A 24555-nucleotide genomic window follows, 5' to 3' on the forward strand; every position below is an offset into this window, starting at 1 on the left:
CTCTTACCTTTGCTGATCTTCGTCGGAATACACTCCCAGGACTCCCACTTCCACAAGAAATGTTGTTTTTGTTCTAAATAATCCATATTTATGTCCAAATACCTCCGTTTTGTTTGCGCGTTCAGGTCACTAATCCAAAGGCATAACGCGCGAGCGCAGTACCAGAGACGAAAAGTCAAAAAAGTTCCATTAACGTTCGTAGAAACATGTCAAACGATGTTTACAATCAATCTTTAGGGTCTTTTTAACGTAAAACATCGATAATATTCCAAACGGACAATAGCGTATTCATTACAGAGGGGAAAAAGGAGGAGAGGCGTGCCAGTGTGCCCGCGCAGTAAACAACTCACTGGTCACAGGCAGTCCACTGATTGACTGAGCTCCCTATTCTCTGCCCAGTAACAGGAGAAGGATGAAACATGCTTCTAAAGGCTGTTGACAGCCAATGGAAGCCTTAGGAAGTGCAACGTGACCCCACAGACACTGTAGTTTGAATAGGGATTAGATAGAACTACAACTCACTTCCTGGTTGGATTTTTGTGTCAGGTTTTTGCCTGCCATATGAGTTCTGTTATACTCACAGACATCATTCAAACAGTTTTAGAAACTTCAGGGTGTTTTCTATCCAAATCTACTAATAATATGTATATCCTACCTTCTGGGCCTGAGTAGCAGGCAGTTTAAATTGGGCACGTCATTCATCCGAATTTCCGAATACTTCCCCCTGTCACTAAAACGTTAACCTCCGTCTGTCTGTAGGTGCGTTATGACTGTATCCGTAAAGAGGACATCAGCGGCATCGCTTCCTGTGTCTTCACCAAGAACGGCCAGGGTGAGAACACACGCACGCACGCACGCACGCACACACACACACACACACACACTGCAAAACACACACACACACACACACACACACACTGCAAAACACACGCACACACACACACACGCACACACACACACACACACACACACACACACACACACACACACACACACACACACACACACACACACACACACACTGCAAAACACACACACACACACACACACATACACACACACACACACACATACACTGCAAAACACACAGCAATATTGTTGATATGTTTCCGTCTGTCTCTGTGTGTGTGTAGGGTTCTACCTGATCTCTCTCTGTGTGTGTAGGGTTCTACCTGATCTCTCTCTGTGTGTGCAGGGTTCTACCTGATCTCTCTCTCTGTGTGCAGGGTTCTACCTGATCTCTCTCTGTGTGCAGGGTTCTACCTGATCTCTCTCTGTGTGTGTAGGGTTCTACCTGATCTCTCTCTCTGTGTGTGCAGGGTTCTACCTGATCTCTCTCTGTGTGTGTAGGGTTCTACCTGATCTCTCTCTGTGTGTGTAGGGTTCTACCTGATCTCTCTCTGTGTGTGCAGGGTTCTACCTGATCTCTCTCTGTGTGTAGGGTTCTACCTGATCTCTCTCTGTGTGTGTGTGTAGGGTTCTACCTGATCTCTCTCTGTGTGTGCAGGGTTCTACCTGATCTCGCTCTGTGTGTGTGTGTAGGGTTCTACCTGATCTCTCTCTGTGTGTGTGCAGGGTTCTACCTGATCTCTCTCTGTGTGTGTGCAGGGTTCTACCTGATCTCTCTCTGTGTGTGTAGGGTTCTACCTGATCTCTCTCTGTGTGTGCAGTGTTCTACCTGATCTCTCTCTGTGTGTGTGTGGAGGGTTCTACCTGATCTCTCTCTGTGTGTGTGTAGGGTTCTACCTGATCTCTCTCTGTGTGTGTGTGTAGGGTTCTACCTGATCTCTCTCTGTGTGTGTAGGGTTCTACCTGATCTCTCTCTGTGTGTGTAGGGTTCTACCTGATCTCTCTCTGTGTGTGCAGGGTTCTACCTGATCTCTCTCTGTGTGTGTAGGGTTCTACCTGATCTCTCTCTGTGTGTGCAGGGTTCTACCTGATCTCTCTCTGTGTGTGTGTAGGGTTCTACCTGATCTCTCTCTGTGTGTAGGGTTCTACCTGATCTCTCTCTGTGTGTGTAGGGTTCTACCTGATCTCTCTCTGTGTGTGTAGGGTTCTACCTGATCTCTCTCTGTGTGTGTAGGGTTCTACCTGATCTCTCTCTGTGTGTGTAGGGTTCTACCTGATCTCTCTCTGTGTGTGTAGGGTTCTACCTGATCTCTCTCTGTGTGTGTAGGGTTCTACCTGATCTCTCTCTGTGTGTGCAGGGTTCTACCTGATCTCTGTGTGTGTGCAGGGTTCTACCTGATCTCTCTCTCTGTGTGTGTGTGTGTAGGGTTCTACCTGATCTCTCTCTGTGTGTGTAGGGTTCTACCTGATCTCTCTCTGTGTGTGTAGGGTTCTACCTGATCTCTCTCTGTGTGTGCAGGGTTCTACCTGATCTCTCTCTGTGTGTGTAGGGTTCTACCTGATGTCTCTCTGTGTGTGTAGGGTTCTACCTGATCTCTCTCTGTGTGTGTAGGGTTCTACCTGATCTCTCTCTGTGTGTGTAGGGTTCTACCTGATCTCTCTCTGTGTGTGTGTGTAGGGTTCTACCTGATCTCTCTCTGTGTGTGTAGGGTTCTACCTGATCTCTCTCTGTGTGTGTAGGGTTCTACCTGATCTCTCTCTGTGTGTGCAGGGTTCTACCTGATCTCTCTCTGTGTGTGTAGGGTTGTACCTGATGTCTCTCTGTGTGTGTAGGGTTCTACCTGATGTCTCTCTGTGTGTGTAGGGTTCTACCTGATCTCTCTCTGTGTGTGTGTGTAGGGTTCTACCTGATCTCTCCATCAGAGTACCAGCGTTTCTCCCTGTCAGCTAAAGTCATCACTGAACCTCTGTGTGCTGTGGAGCTGGAGCGACCGCTGGACCAAATCATCAGGTCACTACACTAACGTCCTCACACCTCCTGTCCTCTCCTGTCCTCACACCTCCCGTCCTCTCCCGTCCTCACACCTCCTGTCCTCTCCTGTCCTCACACTTCCTGTCCTCACACCTCCCGTCCTCTCCCGTCCTCACACCTCCTGTCCTCTCCTGTCCTCACACCTCCTGTCCTCTCCTGTCCTCACACCTCCTGTCCTCACACCTCCTGTCCTCACACCTCCTGTCCTCTCCTGTCCTCACTCCTCCTGTCCTCTCTTGTCCTCACACCTCCTGTGTTAATATGGAGTTGGTCCCCCCTTTGCTGCTATAACAGCCTCCACTCTTCTGGGAAGGCATTAATATGGAGTTGGTCCCCCCCTTTGCTGCTATAACAGCCTCCACTCTTCAGGGAAGTCATTAATATGGAGTCGGTCCCCCCTTTGCTGCTGTAACAGCCTCCACTCTTCTGGGAAGGCTTTCCACTAGATGTTGGAACATTGCTGAGGGGGACTTGCTTCCATTCAGCCACAAGAACATTAGTGAGGTCGGGCGCTGATGTTGGGGCGATTAGGTCCTGGCTCGCAGTCGGCGTTCCAATTCATCCAAAAGGTGTTCGATGGGGTTGAGGTCAGGGCTCTGTGCAGGTCCAGTCAAGTTCTTCCACAATGATCTCGACAAACCATTTCTGTATGGACCTCGCGCACAAAGGGGGGCGTTGTCATGCTGAAACAGGAAAGGGTCTTCCCCCCCCAAATTAATCTCCCAACATCAGATTCCACAAAGAAATAAGGAATATACTTTTTTTAAATAATAATAATAATAATATAAATAATACATTATATCAAATACAGACGTGTAGCGAATACATTTATTTATTTATTAACATTTATTTGACTTTTTTTTTTGTTTGTTTTGCATACGGTTTAATGATTCTAAATTGTTTTCCGAATCAAATTTAAAAAAAATAAAAATAAAAAAAATAGCCTTTTTTTTTTTTGTTCTTCATAAATTTTGATACATTTTTATTTGTGTAAAATCAATTGTAATCAGTGTGTAGTAAAAATAATATGTTAAACTTAAGATATTTCAACGGTTGTATGTATTTTTGTGGCCAAGATAGATATATATATATATTAGTTTTACATCCAGTCCAGAACACCTCACTATGTAAACAATTACAAAAATATTAAAAAATAATTGTTCAATAGATTCAGTTTCTAGTCCACCAGGTCTGTATTTAGAAATCAAGCCGTGAATCTGTGTGAAGTGATCCGAGCACGGCGCTCGTTTTTACATCATCAAAAACCGATGAAGCCCAACAAAATATCGCAGAGGGGAACAGACTTTCCTGTCGAAAATATCCCTTAATAAACAATTGTTGGAATTTCTTATCTAGTTAAACCTATGCTAAATTCACCTGGATATCGGTTACAATCAGAGATATATTACAAAATTACATTCTGAAGTAAAGATTTTATCCCGCTAGGTATATAAACTTTTAATAAACAGTGTCATATTCCTTGCTTGCCGTAAATTATCTCCGCGTTAAATAGATTCCAACTAATGCTAAATAATTGGCTGACAAGGACAATGTTTTTCCAGGAACCAATTACATCTTGTTTCTATGTAAAATCGACCCGTTATTCCATAAATAAAACATTTATCAGGTGAAAAGTTGTGTTTATACAGAAAAGCCCAACACATTAAAAGGAAGTTTACCCCCCACGATATATAAACTTTCACAGGATGTTTACCCCCCACGATATATAAACTTTCACAGGATGTTTACCCCCCACGATATATAAACTTCACAGGAAGTTTACCCCCCACGATATATAAACTTTACAGGAAGTTTACCCCCACGATATATAAACTTCACAGGAAGTTTACCCCCCACGATATATAAACTAAACAGGAAGTTTACCCCCACGATATATAAACTTCACAGGATGTTTACCCCCACGATATATAAACTTCACAGGAAGTTTACCCCCCACGATATATAAACTTTCACAGGAAGTTTACCCCCCACGATATATAAACTTTCACAGGAAGTTTACCCCCACGATATATAAACTTCACAGGAAGTTTACCCCCACGATATAAACTTCACAGGATGTTTACCCCCACGATATATAAACTTCACAGGATGTTTACCCCACGATATATAAACTTCACAGGAAGTTTACCCCCACGATATATAAACTAAACAGGAAGTTTACCCCCCACGATATATAAACTAAACAGGAAGTTTACCCCCACGATATATAAACTAAACAGGAAGTTTACCCCCACGATATATAAACTTCACAGGAAGTTTACCCCCACGATATATAAACTTCACAGGAAGTTTACCCCCACGATATATAAACTAAACAGGAAGTTTACCCCCCACGATATATAAACTAAACAGGATGTTTACCCCCACGATATATAAACTTCACAGGATGTTTACCCCCACGATATATAAACTTCACAGGAAGTTTACCCCCACGATATATAAACTAAACAGGAAGTTTACCCCCCACGATATATAAACTTCACAGGAAGTTTACCCCCCACGATATATAAACTAAACAGGAAGTTTACCCCCACGATATATAAACTAAACAGGAAGTTTACCCCACGATATATAAACTAAACAGGAAGTTTACCCCCACGATATATAAACTTCACAGGAAGTTTACCCCCACGATATATAAACTAAACAGGAAGTTTACCCCCACGATATATAAACTTCACAGGAAGTTTACCCCCACGATATATAAACTAAACAGGAAGTTTACCCCCACGATATATAAACTTCACAGGAAGTTTACCCCCACGATATATAAACTAAACAGGAAGTATACCCCCACGATATATAAACTAAACAGGAAGTTTACCCCCACGATATATAAACTTCACAGGAAGTTTACCCCCACGATATATAAACTTCACAGGAAGTTTACCCCCACGATATATAAACTTCACAGGAAGTTTACCCCCACGATATATAAACTAAACAGGAAGTTTACCCCCACGATATATAAACTAAACAGGAAGTTTACCCCCACGATATATAAACTAAACAGGAAGTTTACCCCCACGATATATAAACTTCACAGGAAGTTTACCCCCACGATATATAAACTTCACAGGAAGTTTACCCCCCCACGATATATAAACTAAACAGGAAGTTTACCCCCACGATATATAAACTAAACAGGAAGTTTACCCCCCACGATATATAAACTAAACAGGAAGTTTACCCCCCACGATATATAAACTTTCACAGGAAGTTGTTACCCAGGTATCGACAACAACGACAGTGAGCTACTGCTCTGATGCTGTTCTCTGTCTCCGTAGCGACGACGCAGCCGTGCCTCTCCGGGCCAACGGAACTCACCGGAACCAGGCTGAAGGTAACGTGGAGAACGATTCTCACATCGGTCCTTCTGCTAACAGTTTACTAGCCCTGCTGTTAACCAATCCCCCCCTTTCACATGACCTCAGTCTGACCTCTAACCCCTGCCCCCCCCAGGGTTAACCGAGGACCCCCAGTGTGGCCTGTCCTCCTCACCTCCCCCCTCCCCTCTGGACTCCCCCCTCAGCATGGCTGACCTCAGCCTGGACACTACCGGAGAACTCACAGTAGAGGACGTCAGGGACTTCATCACGTAAGATATGACATTAACGTGTTTTACGTCATTTAACAGACGTTCTCACCCAGAGACTTAGTCACATTAACGTGTTTTACGTCATTTAACAGACGTTCTCATCCAGAGACTTAGTTACATTAACGTGTTACGTCAACTGGTTATGTAATGGGAACAGCTAGCGTAGGGCTAAATGTGCCAGGTTATGTAATGGGAACAGCTAGCATAGGGCCCAAATGTGCCAGGTTATGTAATGGGAACAGCTAGCATAGGGCTAAATGTGCCAGGTTATGTAATGGGAACAGCTAGCGTAGGGCTAAATGTGCCAGGTTATGTAATGGGAACAGCTAGCATAGGGCCCAAATGTGCCAGGTTATGTAATGGGAACAGCTAGCATAGGGCTAAATGTGCCAGGTTATGTAATGGGAACAGCTAGCAGCTGATGCTTAAACGTTTTATAATAGTCGTAAGTATGGACCCCTGGGTTTTTGGAAAATGGGCCGGGACACACCCAGACACGTTAACACGAACACGTCGACGTCTGATTTACACGTGTGTGTGTGTGTCTCTGTGTGTGTCTCTGTGTGTGTGTGTGTCTCTGTGTGTGTGTGTGTGTGTCTGTGTGTGTGTGTGTGTGTGTGTCTCTGTGTGTGTGTGTGTGTGTGTGTGTCTCTGTGTGTGTGTCTCTGTGTGTGTGTGTGTGTGTGTGTGTGTGTGTGTGTGTGTGTGTGTCTCTGTGTCTCTGTGTGTGTGTGTGTGTGTGTGTGTGTGTGTGTGTGTGTGTGTGTGTGTGTGTGTGTGTGTGTGTGTGTGTGTGTGTGTGTGTGTAGTACCGTGGACGAGGTAGAGAATAACTTGAGGAACATCACAGAGGATGGAATCCTCATCACCTGAACAGGTAACTACACACACACACACACACACACACACAGAGACACACACACACACACACTACACACACACACACACACACACACACACACACACACACACACAGCACACACACACACACACACACACTATACACTACACACACACACTGACTATCACACACACGTTATACCCCCTACCCCAGGGTTCCCCTCGTTATACCCCCCTACCCCAGGGTTCCCCTCGTTATACGCCCTACCCCAGGGTTCTCCTCGTTATACCCCCCTACCCCAGGGTTCCCCTCGTTATACCCCCCTACCCCAGGGTTCTCCTCGTTATACCCCGCTACCCCAGGGTTCTCCTCGTTATACCCCCCTACCCCAGGGTTCCCCTCGTTATACCCCCCTACCCCAGGGTTCTCCTCGTTATACCCCGCTACCCCAGGGTTCCCCTCGTTATACCCCCCCTACCCCAGGGTTCTCCTCGTTATACCCCCTACCCCAGGGTTCCCCTCGTTATACGCCCTACCCCAGGGTTCTCCTCGTTATACCCCCCTACCCCAGGGTTCTCCTCGTTATACCCCCCTACCCCAGGGTTCCCCTCGTTATACCCCCCTACCCCAGGGTTCCCCTCGTTATACGCCCCTACCCCAGGGTTCTCCTCGTTATACCCCCCTACCCCAGGGTTCTCCTCGTTATACCCCCCTACCCCAGGGTTCCCCTCGTTATACCCCCCCTACCCCAGGGTTCTCCTCGTTATACCCCGCTACCCCAGGGTTCTCCTCGTTATACCCCCCTACCCCAGGGTTCTCCTCGTTATACCCCGCTACCCCAGGGTTCCCCTCGTTATACGCCCCTACCCCAGGGTTCTCCTCGTTATACCCCCCTACCCCAGGGTTCTCCTCGTTATACCCCCCTACCCCAGGGTTCCCCTCGTTATACCCCCCTACCCCAGGGTTCTCCTCGTTATACCCCGCTACCCCAGGGTTCCCCTCGTTATACCCCCTACCCCAGGGTTCTCCTCGTTATACCCCCTACCCCAGGGTTCCCCCCCTACCCCAGGGTTCCCCTCGTTATACCCCCCTACCCCAGGGTTCTCCTCGTTATACCCCGCTACCCCAGGGTTCCCCTCGTTATACCCCCTACCCCAGGGTTCTCCTCGTTATACCCCCCTACCCCAGGGTTCCCCCCTACCCCAGGGTTCCCCTCGTTATACCCCCCTACCCCAGGGTTCCCCTCGTTATACCCCCCTACCCCAGGGTTCCCCTCGTTATACCCCCCTACCCCAGGGTTCCCCTCGTTATACCCCCCTACCCCAGGGTTCTCCCCTACCCCAGGGTTCTCCTCGTTATACCCCCCTACCCCAGGGTTCTCCTCGTTATACCCCCCTACCCCAGGGTTCTCCCCTACCCCAGGGTTCTCCTCGTTATACCCCCCCTACCCCAGGGTTCCCCTCGTTATAACCCCCTACCCCAGGGTTCCCCTCGTTATACCTCCTACCCCAGGGTTCCCCTCGTTATACCCCCCTACCCCAGGGTTCTCCTCGTTATACCCCCTACCCCAGGGTTCCCCTCGTTATACCCCCCTACCCCAGGGTTCCCCTCGTTATACCCCCCTACCCCAGGGTTCTCCCCCTACCCCAGGGTTCCCCTCGTTATACCCCCCCTACCCCAGGGTTCCCCTCGTTATACCCCCCTACCCCAGGGTTCTCGTCGTTATACCCCCCTACCCCAGGGTTCTCGTCGTTATACCCCCCTACCCCAGGGTTCCCCTCGTTATACCCCCCTACCCCAGGGTTCTCCTCGTTATACCCCCCTACCCCAGGGTTCTCCTCGTTATACCCCCTACCCAAAGGTTCTCCTCGTTATACCCCCCTACCCCAGGGTTCTCCTCGTTATACCCCCCTACCCCAGGGTTCTCCTCGTTATACCCCCCTACCCCAGGGTTCCCCTCGTTATACCCCCCCTACCCCAGGGTTCTCCTTGTTATACCCCCCTACCCCAGGGTTCTCCTCGTTATACCTCCTACCCCAGGGTACCCCTCGTTATACCCCCTACCCCAGGGTTCCCCTCGTTATACCCCCCTACCCCAGGGTTCTCCTCGTTATACCCCCTACCCCAGGGTTCTCCCCTACCCCAGGGATCTCGTCGTTATACCCCCTACCCCAGGGTTCTCCTCGTTATACCCCCTACCCCAGGGTTCCCCTCGTTATACCCCCCCTACCCCAGGGTTCTCCCCTACCCCAGGGTTCTCCTCGTTATATCCCCTACCCCAGGGTTCTCCTTGTTATACCCCCTACCCCAGGGTTCTCCCCTACCCCAGGGTTCCCCTCGTTATACCCCCTACCCCAGGGTTCTCCCCTACCCCAGGGTTCTCCTCGTTATACCCCCCTACCCCAGGGTTCTCCCTCGTTCTACCCCCTACCCCAGGGTTCCCCTCGTTATACCCCCCTACCCCAGGGTTCCCCTCGTTATACCCCCCCCTACCCCAGGGATCCCCTCGTTAATACCCCTACCCCAGGGTTCCCCTCGTTGTACCCCCTACCCCAGGGTTCTCCCCTACCCCAGGGTTCCCCTCGTTATACCCCCTACCCCAAGGTTCTCCTCGTTATCCCCCCCCTACCCCAGGGTTCCCCTCGTTATCCCCCCCCTACCCCAGGGTTCTCCACGTTAACCCCCCTACCCCAGGGTTCTCCACGTTAACCCCCCTACCCCAGGGTTCTCCTCGTTATACCCCCCTATCCCAGGGTTCCCCTCGTTATACCCCCTACCCCAGGGTTCTCCCCTACCCCAGGGTTCTCCTCGTTATACCCCCCTACCCCAGGGTTCTCCCTCGTTCTACCCCCTACCCCAGGGTTACCCTCGTTATACCCCCTACCCCAGGGTTCCCCTCGTTATACCCCCCCTACCCCAGGGTTCTCCTCGTTATACCTACTACCCCAGGGTACCCCTCGTTATACCCCCTACCCCAGGGTTCCCCTCGTTATACCCCCCCTACCCCAGGGTTCTCCTCGTTATACCCCCTACCCCAGGGTTCTCCCCTACCCCAGGGTTCTCGTCGTTATACCCCCCTACCCCAGGGTTCCCCTCGTTATACCCCCCTACCCCAGGGTTCCCCTCGTTATACCCCCTACCCCAGGGTTCCCCTCGTTATACCCCCCTACCCCAGGGTTCTCCTCGTTATACCCCCCTACCCCAGGGTTCTCCCCTACCCCAGGGTTCTCCTCGTTATACCCCCCTACCCCAGGGTTCTCCCTCGTTATACCCCCTACCCCAGGGTTCTCCTCGTTATACCCCCCCTACCCCAGGGTTCTCCTCGTTATACCCCCTACCCCAGGGTTCTCCTCGTTATACCCCCTACCCCAGGGTTCCCCTCGTTATACCCCCTACCCCAGGGTTCTCCTCGTTATACCCCCTACCTCAGGGTTCTCCTCGTTATTCCCCCTACCCCAGGGTTCCCCTCGTTATACCCCCCCTACCCCAGGGTTCTCCTCGTTATACCCCCCTACCCCAGGGTTCTCCTCGTTATACCCCCCTACCCCAGGGTTCTCATCGTTATACCCCCCTACCCCAGGGTTCCCCTCGTTATACCCCCCTACCCCAGGGTTCTCCCCTACCCCAGGGTTCTCCTCGTTATACCCCCCTACCCCAGGGTTCTCGTCGTTATACCCCCTACCCCAGGGTTCTCCCCTACCCCAGGGTTCCCCTCGTTATACCCCCCTACCCCAGGGTTCCCCTCGTTATACCCCCTACCCCAGGGTTCTCCTCGTTATACCCCCTACCCCAGGGTTCTCCTCGTTATACCCTCCTATCCCAGGGTTCTCCTCGTTATACCCCCTACCCCAGGGTTCCCCTCGTTATACCCCCCCACCCCAGGGTTCTCCTGCGTTATACCCCCTACCCCAGGGTTCTCCCCTACCCCAGGGTTCTCCCCTACCCCAGGGTTCCCCCTACCCCAGGGTTCTCCTCGTTATACCCCCCTACCCCAGGGTTCTCATCGTTATACCCCCCTACCCCAGGGTTCTCATCGTTATACCCCCCTACCCCAGGGTTCCCCTCGTTATACCCCCTACCCCAGGGTTCTCCCCTACCCCAGGGTTCCCCTCGTTATACCCCCCTACCCCAGGGTTCTCCTCGTTATATTCCCCCTACCCCAGGGTTCTCCCCTACCCCAGGGATCTCGTCGTTATACCCCCTACCCCAGGGTTCCCCTCGTTATACCCCCCCTACCCCAGGGTTCCCCTCGTTATACCCCCCCTACCCCAGGGTTCTCCCCCCTAACCCAGGGTTCCCCTCGTTATACCCCCTACCCCAGGGTTCTCCTCGTTATACCCCCCTACCCCAGGGTTCTCCTCGTTATACACCCCTACCCCAGGGTTCCCCTCGTTATACCCCTACCCCAGGGTTCTCCCCTACCCCAGGGTTTTCCTCGTTATACCCCCCCCCTACCCCAGGGTTCTCCTCGTTATACCCCCCTACCCCAGGGTTCTCCCCTACCCCAGGGTTCTCCTCGTTATACCCCCCTACCCCAGGGTTCCCCTCGTTATAACCCCCTACCCCAGGGTTCCCCTCGTTATACCCCCCTACCCCAGGGTTCCCCTCGTTATACCCCCTAACCCAGGGTTCTCCTCGTTATACCCCCCTACCCCAGGGTTCCCCTCGTTATACCCCCTACCCCAGGGTTCCCCTCGTTATACCCCCCTACCCCAGGGTTCTCCTCGTTATACCCCCTACCCCAGGGTTCCCCTCGTTATACCCCCCCTACCCCAGGGTTCTCCTCGTTATACCCCCCTACCCCAGGGTTCCCCTCATTATCCCCCCTACCCCAGGGTTCCCCTCGTTATACCCCCCTACCCCAGGGTTCTCCTCGTTATACCCCCTACCCCAGGGTTCCCCTCGTTATACCCCCTACCCCAGGGTTCCCCCCTACCCCAGGATTCCCCTCGTTATACCCCCCTACCCCAGGGTTCCCCTCGTTATACCCCCTACCCCAGGGTTCCCCTCGTTATACCCCCCTACCCCAGGGTTCCCCTCGTTATACCCCCCTACCCCAGGGTTCTCTACCCTACCCCAGGGTTCTCCTCGTTATACCCCCCTACCCCAGGGTTCTCCTCGTTATACCTCCTACCCCAGGGTTCCCCTCGTTATACCCCCCTACCCCAGGGTTCTCCCCTACCCCAGGGTTCTCCTCGTTATACCCCCCTACCCCAGGGTTCCCCTCGTTATAACCCCCTACCCCAGGGTTCCCCTCGTTATAACCCCCCTACCCCAGAGTTCCCCTCGTTATACCCCCTACCCCAGGGTTCTCCTCGTTATACCCCCTACCCCAGGGTTCCCCTCGTTATCCTCCCTACCCCAGGGTTCCCCTCGTTATCCCCCCCTACCCCAGGGTTCCCCTCGTTATACCCCCTACCCCAGGGTTCTCCCCTACCCCAGGGTTCCCCTCGTTATACCCCCCTACCCCAGGGTTCCCCAGGGTTCCCCTCGTTATACCCCCCTACCCCAGGGTTCTCCTCGTTATACCCCCTACCCCAGGGTTCTCCCCTACCCCAGGGTTCTCCTCGTTATACCCCCCTACCCCAGGGTCCCCCTCGTTATACCCCCCTACCCCAGGGTTCTCCTCGTTATACCCCCTACCCCAGGGTTCTCCTCGTTATACCCTCCTACCCCAGGGTTCTCCTCGTTATACCCCCTACCCCAGGGTTCCCCTCGTTATACCCCCTACCCCAGGGTTCCCCTCGTTATACCCCCTAACCCAGGGTTCTCCTCGTTATACCCCCTACCCCAGGGTCCCCTCGTTATACCCCCTACCCCAGGGTTCCCCTCGTTATACCCCCCTACCCCAGGGTTCTCCTCGTTATACCCCCCTACCCCAGGGTTCCCCTCGTTATCCCCCCCTACCCCAGGGTTCTCCTCGTTATACCCCCCTACCCCAGGGTTGTCCTCGTTATACCCCCCTACCCCAGGGTTCCCCGTAATACCCCCCCTACCCCAGGGTTCCCCTCGTAATTCCCCCTACCCCAAGGTTCCCCTCGTTATACCCCCCTACCCCAGGGTTCCCCTCGTTATACCCCCTACCCCAGGGTTCCCCTCGTTATACCCCCTACCCCAGGGTTCTCCTCGTTATTCCCCCTACCCCAGGGTTCCCCTGTTATACCCCTACCCCAGGGTTCTCCCCTACCCCAGGGTTCTCCTCGTTATATCCCCTACCCCAGGGTTCTCCTCGTTATACCCCCTACCCCAGGGTTCTCCCCTACCCCAGGGTTCCCCTCGTTATACCCCCTACCCCAGGGTTCTCCCCTACCCCAGGGTTCTCCTCGTTATACCCCCCTACCCCAGGGTTCTCCTCGTTTTCCCCCCTACCCCAGGGTTCCCCCTCGTTATACCCCCTACCCCAGGGTTCCCCTCGTTATACCCCCCTACCCCAGGGTTCCCCTCGTTAATACTCCTACCCCAGGGTTCCCCTCGTTGTACCCCCCTACCCCAGGGTTCTCCCCTACCCCAGGGTTCCCCTCGTTATACCCCCCTACCCCAGGGTTCTCCTCGTTATCCCCCCTACCCCAGGGTTCCCCTCGTTATCCCCCCCTACCCCAGGGTTCTCCACGTTAACCCCCCTACCCCAGGATTCTCCACGTTAACCCCCCTACCCCAGGGTTCTCCTCGTTATACCCCCCTACCCCAGGGTTCCCCTCGTTATTTCCCCCTACCCCAGGGTTCTCCCCTACCCCAGGGTTCTCCTCGTTATACTCCCTACCCCAGGGTTCTCCTCGTTCTACCCCCCTACCCCAGGGTTACCCTCGTTATACCCCCTACCCCAGGGTTCCCCTCGTTATACCCCCCTACCCCAGGGTTCTCCTCGTTATACCTACTACCCCAGGGTACCCCTCGTTATACCCCCCACCCCAGGGTTCCCCTCGTTATAACCCCCTACCCCAGGGTTCTCCTCGTATGCCCCCTACCCCAGGGTTCTCCCCCTACCCCAGGGTTCTCGTCGTTATACCCCCCTACCCCAGGGTTCCCCTCGTTATACCCCCTACCCCAGGGTTCTCCTCGTTATACCCCCCTACCCCAGGGTTCCCCTCGTTATACCCCCCCTACCCCAGGGTTCTCCTCGTTATACCCCCTACCCCAGGGTTCCCCTCGTTATACCCCCCTACCCCAGGGTTCTCCTCGTTATACCCCCTACCCCAGGGTTCCCCTCGTTATACCCCCTACCCCAGGGTTCCCTCGTTATACCCCTACCCCAGGGTTCTCCTCGTTATACCCCCTACCCCAGGGTTCCCCTCGTTATACCCCCTACCCCAGGGTTCTCCTCGTTATACCCCCTACCCCAGGGTTCTCCTCGTTATACCCCCTACCCCAGGGTTCTCCTCGTTATACCCCCCTACCCCAGGGTTCCCCTCGTTATACCCCCCTACCCCAGGGTTCTCCTCGTTATACCCCCTACCCCAGGGTTCCCCTCGTTATACCCCCCTACCCCAGGGTTCTCCTCGTTTTACCCCCTACCCCAGGGTTCTCCTCGTTATACCCCCTACCCCAGGGTTCTCCTCGTTATACCCCCCTACCCCAGGGTTCCCCTCGTTATACCCCCTACCCCAGGGTTCCCCTCGTTATACCCCCTACCCCAGGGTTCTCCTCGTTATCCCCACTACCCCAGGGTTCCCCTCGTTATACCCCCCTACCCCAGGGTTCTCCTCGTTATACCCCCCCTACCCCAGAGTTCTCCTCGTTATACCCCCCTACCCCAGGGTTCTCCTCGTTATACCCCCCTACCCCAGGGTCCCCTCGTTATACCCCCCCTACCCCAGGGTTCTCCTCGTTATACCTCCTACCCCAGGGTTCCCCTCGTTATACCCCCTACCCCAGGGTTCCCCTCGTTATACCCCCCTACCCCAGGGTTCTCTCGTTATACCCCCTACCCCAGGGTTCTCCTCGTTATACCCCCCTACCCCAGGATTCTCCTCGTTATACCCCCTACCCCAGGGTTCCCCTCGTTATACCCCCCTACCCCAGGGTTCTCCTCGTTATCCCCCCTACCCCAGGGTTCCCCTCGTTATACCCTTCTACCCCAGGGTTCTCCTCGTTATACCCCCCTACCCCAGGGTTCTCCTCGTTATACCCCCTACCCCAGGGTTCTCCTTGTTATACCCCCTACCCCAGGGTTCTCCTCGTTATACCCCCTACCCCAGGGTTCTCCCCTACCCCAGGGTTCTCCCCTACCCCAGGGTTCCCCTCGTTATACCCCCTACCCCAGGGTTCTCCTCGTTCTTCCCCCTACCCCAGGGTTCCCCTCGTTATACCCCCTACCCCAGGGTTCTCCTCGTTATACTCCCCCTACCCCAGGGTTCTCCTCGTTATACCCCCCTACCCCAGGGTTCTCCTCGTTATACCCCCCCTACCCCAGGGTTCCCCTCGTTATACCCCCTACCCCAGGGTTCTCCCCTACCCCAGGGTTCCCCTCGTTATACCCCCCTACCCCAGGGTTCCCCTCGTTATACCCCCCACCCCAGGGTTCTCCTCGTTATACCCCCTACCCCAGGGTTCTCCCCTACCCCAGGGTTCCCCTCGTTATACCCCCTACCCGAGGGTTCCCCTCGTTATATTCCCCCTACCCCAGGGTTCTCCTCGTTATACCCCCCTACCCCAGTGTTCTCCTCGTTATACCCCCCTACCCCAGGGTTCCGCTCGTTATACCCCCCTACCCCAGGGTTCTCCCCTACCCCAGGGTTCTCCTCGTTATACCCCCTACCCCAGGGTTCTCCACGTTTCTAACGCGGCGAGGCCAGACTGACGCGCCTGTTTCTGACACAGACCTACTGTAGATGGGATATAGATGTCTGTCTGTCTGTCCACCAGGTCTGTGGGAGGATCTGGACGACGGACAGACATCATGTGATGCCTCCTGCCACCATTACTCCTCCTCTCCTCCCCCCATCACGGGCCTCCCAGTCCTGGGGTTGTTGGACTGACCATGTGACCACTTCAGCTACTGAGGAAAGGACTGAAGGATATCATGATGGACTGTTATCCAACCGCTGAGACACACTACACCTGGTCCTCCCTCCTCTTTCTCCCTCCACCTCTATCTATCCTTCCCTTCATCCTCCCTCCTTCCCTTCATCCCTCCTTCATCCCTCCCTCCTTCCCTTCAGCCCCCCTCCATCCCTCCCTACTCCCTCCATCCCACCCTCCCTACTCCCTCCCTCCTTCATCCCCTCTTCATCCCTCCTCCATCCCTCCTCTATCCCTCCCTCCACCCCTCCCTCATCCCTCCTCTACCCCTCCCTCCATCCCTCCCTCATCCCTCCTCTACCCCTCCCTCCATCCTCCCTTCATCCCTCCATCCATCCCTCCCTCCACCCCTCCTCTACCCCTCCCTCCATCCCTCCCTCCATCCCTCCTTCATACCCCTCTACCCCTCCCTCCATCCCTCCTTCATCCCTCCTTCATCCTCCCTTCATCCCCCTCCATCCCTCCCCTCCACCCCTCCTCTACCCCTCCCTCCATCCCTCCTTCATACCCCTCCCTCCATCCCTCCTCCATCCCTCCCTCCACCCCTCCTCTACCCCTCCCTCCATCCCTCCTTCATCCCTCCTTCATCCTCCCTTCATCCCTCCTCCATCCCTCCCTCCACCCCTCCTCTACCCCCTCCCTCCATCCCTCCTTCAACCCCTCCCTCCATCCCTCCTCTACCCCTCCCTCCATCCCTCCTTCATCCCTCCCTTCATCCCTCCTCCATCCCTCCCTCCACCCCTCCTCTACCCCTCCCTCCATCTCTCATCCCTTCAACTGTGAACATAGAGGGATGAAGGTATAACCTAATGTTGAGTAGAGAGATGCCTAACACAGTGAAGTATACAGCATTACATTTTTTACATTTTAGTCATTTAGCAGACACTCTTATCCAGAGCGACTTACAGTAGTGAATGCATACATTTTTTTTTCTGTGCTGGCCCCCCGTGGGAATCGAACCCACAACCCTGGCGTTGCAAACACCATGTGTTGCAAACACCATGCTCTACCAACTGAGCTACAGGGAAGGCTGTAGTATTACATGTTATTAACATGAAGGAACTAACCATGCAGGTTTTTCTATTGATGATGTTGCTATAGATACACTATGTTTTCTATACGTCTGAGAAATGCTATTTTATATTCTAGGTAGTCTGGAGCGCTAAGCTAACGGTTAGCTAAATGCTAACGGTTAGCTAAATGCTATCTGTCTAGAGCTAACGGTTAGCTAAATGCTATCTGTCAAGAGCTAACGGTTAGCTAGCTGTCTGTCTAGAGCTAACGGTTAGCTAGCTGTCTGTCTAGAGCTAACGGTTAGCTAGCTGTCCGTCTAGAGCTAACGGTTAGCTAAATGCTATCTGTCAAGCGCTAACGGTTGGCTAACTCTGTCAAGCGCTAACGGTTGGCTAACTCTGTCAAGCGCTAACGGTTAGCTAGCTGTCTGTCTAGAGCTAACGGTTAGCTAGCTGTCTGTCTAGAGCTAACGGTTAGCTAGCTAATTGTCTAGAGATAACGGTTAGCTAACTGTCTGTCTAGAGCTAACAGTTGGCTAAATGCTATCTGTCAAGAGCGCTAACTGAATTGTTTGAATAATGGAGGGAATTCAGGCCGGCTGAATTTCAATAGTCTGAAGATGCTTCCTCCCTTCTCTTCCTCTCGCCTCCTCACCCCTCCTTCATCCTCACCCCTCCTCCCTCCATCCCTCCCTCCACCCCTCCTCTACCCCTCCCTCCACCCCTCCCCTACCCCTCCCTCCATCCCTCCTTCATCCCTCCCTTCATCCCTCCTCCATCCCTCCCTCCACCCCTCCTCTACCCCTCCCTCCATCTCTCATCCCTTCAACTGTGAACATAGAGGGATGAAGGTATAACCTAATGTTGAGTAGAGAGATGCCTAACACAGTGAAGTATACAGCATTACCTTTCCCCAGTATTACATGTTATTAACATGAAGGAACTAACCATGCAGGTTTTTCTATTGATGATGTTGCTATAGATACACTATGTTTTCTATACGTCTGAGAAATGCTATTTTATATTCTAGGTAGTCTGGAGCGCTAAGCTAACGGTTAGCTAAATGCTATCTGTCTAGAGCTAACGGTTAGCTAAATGCTATCTGTCAAGAGCTAACGGTTAGCTAGCTGTCTGTCTAGAGCTAACGGTTAGCTAGCTGTCCGTCTAGAGCTAACGGTTAGCTAAATGCTATCTGTCAAGCGCTAACGGTTGGCTAACTCTGTCAAGCGCTAACGGTTGGCTAACTCTGTCAAGCGCTAACGGTTAGCTAGCTGTCTGTCTAGAGCTAACGGTTAGCTAGCTGTCTGTCTAGAGCTAACGGTTAGCTAGCTAATTGTCTAGAGATAACGGTTAGCTAACTGTCTGTCTAGAGCTAACAGTTGGCTAAATGCTATCTGTCAAGAGCGCTAACTGAATTGTTTGAATAATGGAGGGAATTCAGGCCGGCTGAATCTCAATAGTCTGAAGATGCTTCCTCCCTTCTCTTCCTCTCGCCTCCTCACCCTCCTTCGTCCCTCCCTCCATCCCCCTTCATCCCTCCTCTACCCCTCCCTCCATCCCTCCTTCATCCTCCCTTCATCCCTCCTCCATCCCTCCCTCCACCCCTCCTCTACCCCTCCCTCCATCTCTCATCCCTTCAACTGTGAACATAGAGGGATGAAGGTATAACCTAATGTTGAGTAGAGAGATGCCTAACACAGTGAAGTATACAGCATTACCTTTCCCCAGTATTACATGTTATTAACATGAAGGAACTAACCATGCAGGTTTTTCTATTGATGATGTTGCTATAGATACACTATGTTTTCTATACGTCTGAGAAATGCTATTTTATATTCTAGGTAGTCTGGAGCGCTAAGCTAACGGTTAGCTAAATGCTATCTGTCTAGAGCTAACGGTTAGCTAAATGCTATCTGTCTAGAGCTAACGGTTAGCTAAATGCTATCTGTCTAGAGCTAACGGTTAGCTAGCTGTCTGTCTAGAGCTAACGGTTAGCTAGCTGTCTGTCTAGAGCTAACGGTTAGCTAGCTGTCCGTCTAGAGCTAACGGTTAGCTAAATGCTATCTGTCAAGCGCTAACGGTTGGCTAACTCTGTCAAGCGCTAACGGTTGGCTAACTCTGTCAAGCGCTAACGGTTAGCTAGCTGTCTGTCTAGAGCTAACGGTTAGCTAGCTGTCTGTCTAGAGCTAACGGTTAGCTAGCTAATTGTCTAGAGATAACGGTTAGCTAACTGTCTGTCTAGAGCTAACAGTTGGCTAAATGCTATCTGTCAAGAGCGCTAACTGAATTGTTTGAATAATGGAGGGAATTCAGGCCGGCTGAATCTCAATAGTCTGAAGATGCTTCCTCCCTTCTCTTCCTCTCGCCTCCTCATCCCTCCTCTACCCCTCCCTCCATCCCTCCTTCATCCCTCCTTCATCCTCCCTTCATCCCTCCTCCATCCCTCCCTCCACCCCTCCTCTACCCCTCCCTCCATCTCTCATCCCTTCAACTGTGAACATAGAGGGATGAAGGTATAACCTAATGTTGAGTAGAGAGATGCCTAACACAGTGAAGTATACAGCATTACCTTTCCCCAGTATTACATGTTATTAACATGAAGGAACTAACCATGCAGGTTTTTCTATTGATGATGTTGCTATAGATACACTATGTTTTCTATACGTCTGAGAAATGCTATTTTATATTCTAGGTAGTCTGGAGCGCTAAGCTAACGGTTAGCTAAATGCTATCTGTCTAGCGCTAACGGTTAGCTAAATGCTATCTGTCTAGAGCTAACGGTTAGCTAAATGCTAACGGTTAGCTAGCTGTCTGTCTAGAGCTAACGGTTAGCTAAATGCTATCTGTCTAGCGCTAACGGTTAGCTAAATGCTATCTGTCTAGAGCTAACGGTTAGCTAAATGCTATCTGTCAAGAGCTAACGGTTGGCTAACTCTGTCTAGAGCTAACGGTTAGCTAGCTGTCTGTCTAGAGCTAACGGTTAGCTAGCTGTCTGTCTAGAGCTAACGGTTAGCTAAATGCTATCTGTCTAGAGCTAACGGTTAGCTAAATGCTATCTGTCAAGAGCTAACGGTTAGCTAGCTGTCTGTCTAGAGCTAACGGTTAGCTAAATGCTATCTGTCTAGAGCTAACGGTTAGCTAAATGCTATCTGTCAAGAGCTAACGGTTAGCTAGCTGTCTGTCTAGAGCTAACGGTTAGCTAACTGTCTAGAGCTAACGGTTGGCTAACTGTCTGGAGCTAACGGTTGGCTAACGGTTAGCTAACTGTCTGTTTAGAGCTAACGGTTAGCTAGCTGTCTGTCTAGAGCTAACAGTTGGCTAAATGCTATCTGTCAAGAGCACTAACTGAATTGTTTGAATAATGGAGGGAATTCAGGCCGGCTGAATCTCAATAGTCTGAAGATGCTTCCTCCCTTCTCTTCCTCTCGCCTCCTCACCCCTCCTTCGTCCTCACCCCTCCTCCCTCCATCCCCCTTCATCCCTCCTCTATCCCTCCCTCCTTCCCTCCCTCCATCCATCCCTCCTCTATCCCTACTCCCTCCCTCCTTCCATCCCTCCATCCCTCCTTCATCCCTCCTTCATCCTCCCTTCATCCCCCTCCATCCCTCCCTCCACCCCTCCTCTACCCCTCCTTCCATCCCTCCATCCCTCCTTCATCCCTCCTCTACCCCTCCCTCCATCCCTCCTTCATCCCTCCTCCATCCCTCCCTCCACCCCTCCTCTACCCCTCCCTCCATCTCTCATCCCTTCAACTGTGAACATAGAGGGATGAAGGTATAACCTAATGTTGAGTAGAGAGATGCCTAACACAGTGAAGTATACAGCATTACCTTTCCCCAGTATTACATGTTATTAACATGAAGGAACTAACCATGCAGGTTTTTCTATTGATGATGTTGCTATAGATACACTATGTTTTCTATACGTCTGAGAAATGCTATTTTATATTCTAGGTAGTCTGGAGCGCTAAGCTAACGGTTAGCTAAATGCTAACGGTTAGCTAAACGCTATCTGTCTAGAGCTAACGGTTAGCTAAATGCTATCTGTCAAGAGCTAACGGTTAGCTAGCTGTCTGTCTAGAGCTAACGGTTAGCTAGCTGTCTGTCTAGAGCTAACGGTTAGCTAGCTGTCCGTCTAGAGCTAACTGCTATCTGTCTAGAGCTAACGGTTAGCTAAATGCTATCTGTCAAGAGCTAACGGTTGGCTAACTCTGTCTAGAGCTAACGGTTGGCTAACTCTGTCTAGAGCTAACGGTTAGCTAGCTGTCTGTCTAGAGCTAACGGTTAGCTAGCTGTCTGTCTAGAGCTAACGGTTAGCTAGCTGTCTGTCTAGAGCTAACGGTTAGCTAGCTAATTGTCTAGAGATAACGGTTAGCTAATTGTCTAGAGCTAACGGTTAGCTAATTGTCTAGAGCTAACAGTTGGCTAAATGCTATCTGTCAAGAGCGCTAACTGAATTGTTTGAATAATGGAGGGAATTCAGGCCGGCTGAATCTCAATAGTCTGAAGATGCTTCCTCCCTTCTCTTCCTCTCGCCTCCTCACCCCTCCTTCGTCTGCGCAGGAAAAACACAGGACAAGTGAAAGCGGGTATAAAGAGTATATATGATGAGGGAATTAGCTTTCAGGGTGACCAGGACACTTTCAGATGAGAAGGAGGAGAAGACGAGCTGCTTTAGACTGTTGGGACGCTGTCTGGGTGAAGCAGTGTGTTCTGGGTAACAGAGGAGGACCTTGGCACAAGTCAACAATTGAAATGTTTTTAGGTTGAGACCCAGAGGAGACGAGACGGGTTCTACCAAACGATCAGAGAACCTGTCACCATAGTTAACGCTAAGCAGTATTCTGTGGTTTGGGTCACGGGACCACAGGGGACCTCTTGTGTTAAAGGGACCTCATTAAAGACTGTAGCAGAGCAGAGAGGAGGGTCTGTCTCCGCCCGTCTCACTAACTAACCACTCGTAGCCATGGGAACCAGGAACAGAGTCTCTATTTCCTGTAGAGGTGTTGCTGAAGGAGAATGTTAATAAAGTATTTACTCCTAAACGGTCTGTCTGTCTGGTTACTGAACGTGGCCCTGGAGGTCTGGTGGCTTCCTGTCTGTCTGTCTGTCTGTCTGTCTGTCTGTCTGAACGTGGCTCTGGAGGTCTGGTGGCTTCCTGTCTGTCTGTCTGTCTGTCTGTCTGTCTGTCTGGTTACTGAACGTGGTCTATTCTTAAAATGTATTAAATTCGTTTTTTAACCCCCCCACAATGACATCACAATACCCCACAATGACATCACAATACCCCGTAATGACATCACGATACCCCACAATGACATCACGATACCCCGACAATGACATCACGATACCCCGACAATGACATCACGATACCCGACAATGACATCACAATACCCCATAATGACAAAGCAAAAACAGATTTTTTTTTTAGACAATTTTGCAAATGTATGAATAAATTAAAAAAAAAACTGAAATATAATTTGCATAAGTATTCAGACTCTTAACTTTGTTGAAACGCCTTCGGCAGCGATTACAGCCTCGAGTCTGACGCTACAAGCTTGGCTCACCTGTATTTGGGGAGTTTCTCATGTTCTTCTCCGCTGAGCCTCTCAAGCTCACGCAGAGATTGGCTGTGGGTTTAGGGGTCATTGTCCTGTTGGTGAACATTCGCCCCCCCCCCCCCCAGTGAGAGGTCCTGAGCGCTCTGGAGCAGGTTTCCGTCAACTCTGGAGCTCTGTTAGAGTGACCATTTGGGTTCTTCGTCACCTCCCTGACCAAGGCTCTTCTCCCCGATTGCTCGGTTTGGCCGGGTCGGCCAGCTCTAGGAAGAGTCTTGGTGGTTCCAAACTTCTTCCATTTAAAGAATGATGGAGGCCACTGTGTTCTTGGGGACCTACAATGCTACAGAAATGTTTTGGTACCCTTCCCCCAGATCTGTGCCTCGACACAATCCTGTCTCGGAGCTCTACGGACAATTCCTTCAACCTCATGGCTTGGATTTTTGCTCTGACATGCACTGTCAACTGTGGGACCTTATATAGACAGGTGTGCGCCTTTCCAAATCATGTCCAATCAAGTTGTAGAAACATCTCAAGGATGATCAATGGAAACAGGATGGACCTGAGCTCAACTGAGTCTCATAGCAAAAGGGTCTGAAAACTTACAGTACCAGTCAAAAGTTTGGACACACCTACTCATTTCAGGGTTTCAAAGTTCTATACGTTTTCCGTATTGCCTGTTAAAGTCATCTGTTAAAGTAATGATGGACTGTCGTTTGTCTTCGCTTGTTTGAGCTGTTCTTGGCATAATAAGGACTTGATCTTTTACCAAATAGAGCTTATCTTCTGTATACCAACCCCTACCTTGTCACAACACAACTGATTGGCTCAAACGCATTAATAAGGAAAGAAACTCCACTAATTAACAAGACACACCTGTTAATTGAAGTGACTACCATTCCAGGTGACTACCTCATGAAGCTGGTTGAGAGAATGTCAAGCTGTCTAGGCAAAAGGTGGCTACTTTGAAGAATTTTAAATATATTATTTTTTTGGGGGTTACTACATGATTCCATATTGTGTTATTTCATAGTTTTGACGTCTTCACTACTATTCTACGATGTAGAAAATATTAAAGAAAAACCCTGGAATGACTGGTACTGTTTATTATAAAGGATTCTGTTTTTATTTGTAATAAAAATTATAAAAACCTGTTTTCGTTTTGTTATTATGGGGTTATTGTGTGTAGATTGCCGATGAACATTTTTTAAAAATCTATTTAAGAATAAGGCTGTAATGTAACAAAATGTGGGGAAAAATCCAGGGGTCTGACTACTGTCCGAAGGCACATGGTCTCCCGAGTGGCGCAAGAGGCGTCACTACAGTCCCTGGTTCGAATCCAGGCTGCATCACATCCGGCCGTGGATTGGGAGTCCCCATAGGGCGGTGCACAATTGGCCCAGCGTCGTTCGGGTTTGGCCCGGGGTAGACCGTCATTGTAAATAAGAATTTTGTTCTTAACTGACTTAAATAAATAAAATATATATATGCTTTTCCTACACGCTTAGTATTCAGACGTGCCTTATTTAGTCACGTATCGCGCTCTGCAGGTGTGGCTACCTTTGTGTTCTCTGAATAAATGTATGAATAAAAAATTAAAAAAATTGCCTTTAAGCATGAAATTAT

The 24555-nt window shown here is 51.2% G+C and overlaps 1 pseudogene; it reads left to right on the plus strand.

Annotated features, from left to right (window-relative positions):
* The window catches only part of LOC123731861 (lethal(2) giant larvae protein homolog 1-like), a 48971-nt pseudogene extending 32474 nt beyond the window's left edge, over window positions 1–16497 (plus strand).
* The last annotated feature ends 8058 nt before the right edge of the window (window positions 16498–24555 follow it).

This window comes from Salmo salar, unplaced genomic scaffold (assembly GCF_905237065.1).
Source record: "Salmo salar unplaced genomic scaffold, Ssal_v3.1, whole genome shotgun sequence".
Taxonomy (NCBI): domain Eukaryota; kingdom Metazoa; phylum Chordata; class Actinopteri; order Salmoniformes; family Salmonidae; genus Salmo; species Salmo salar.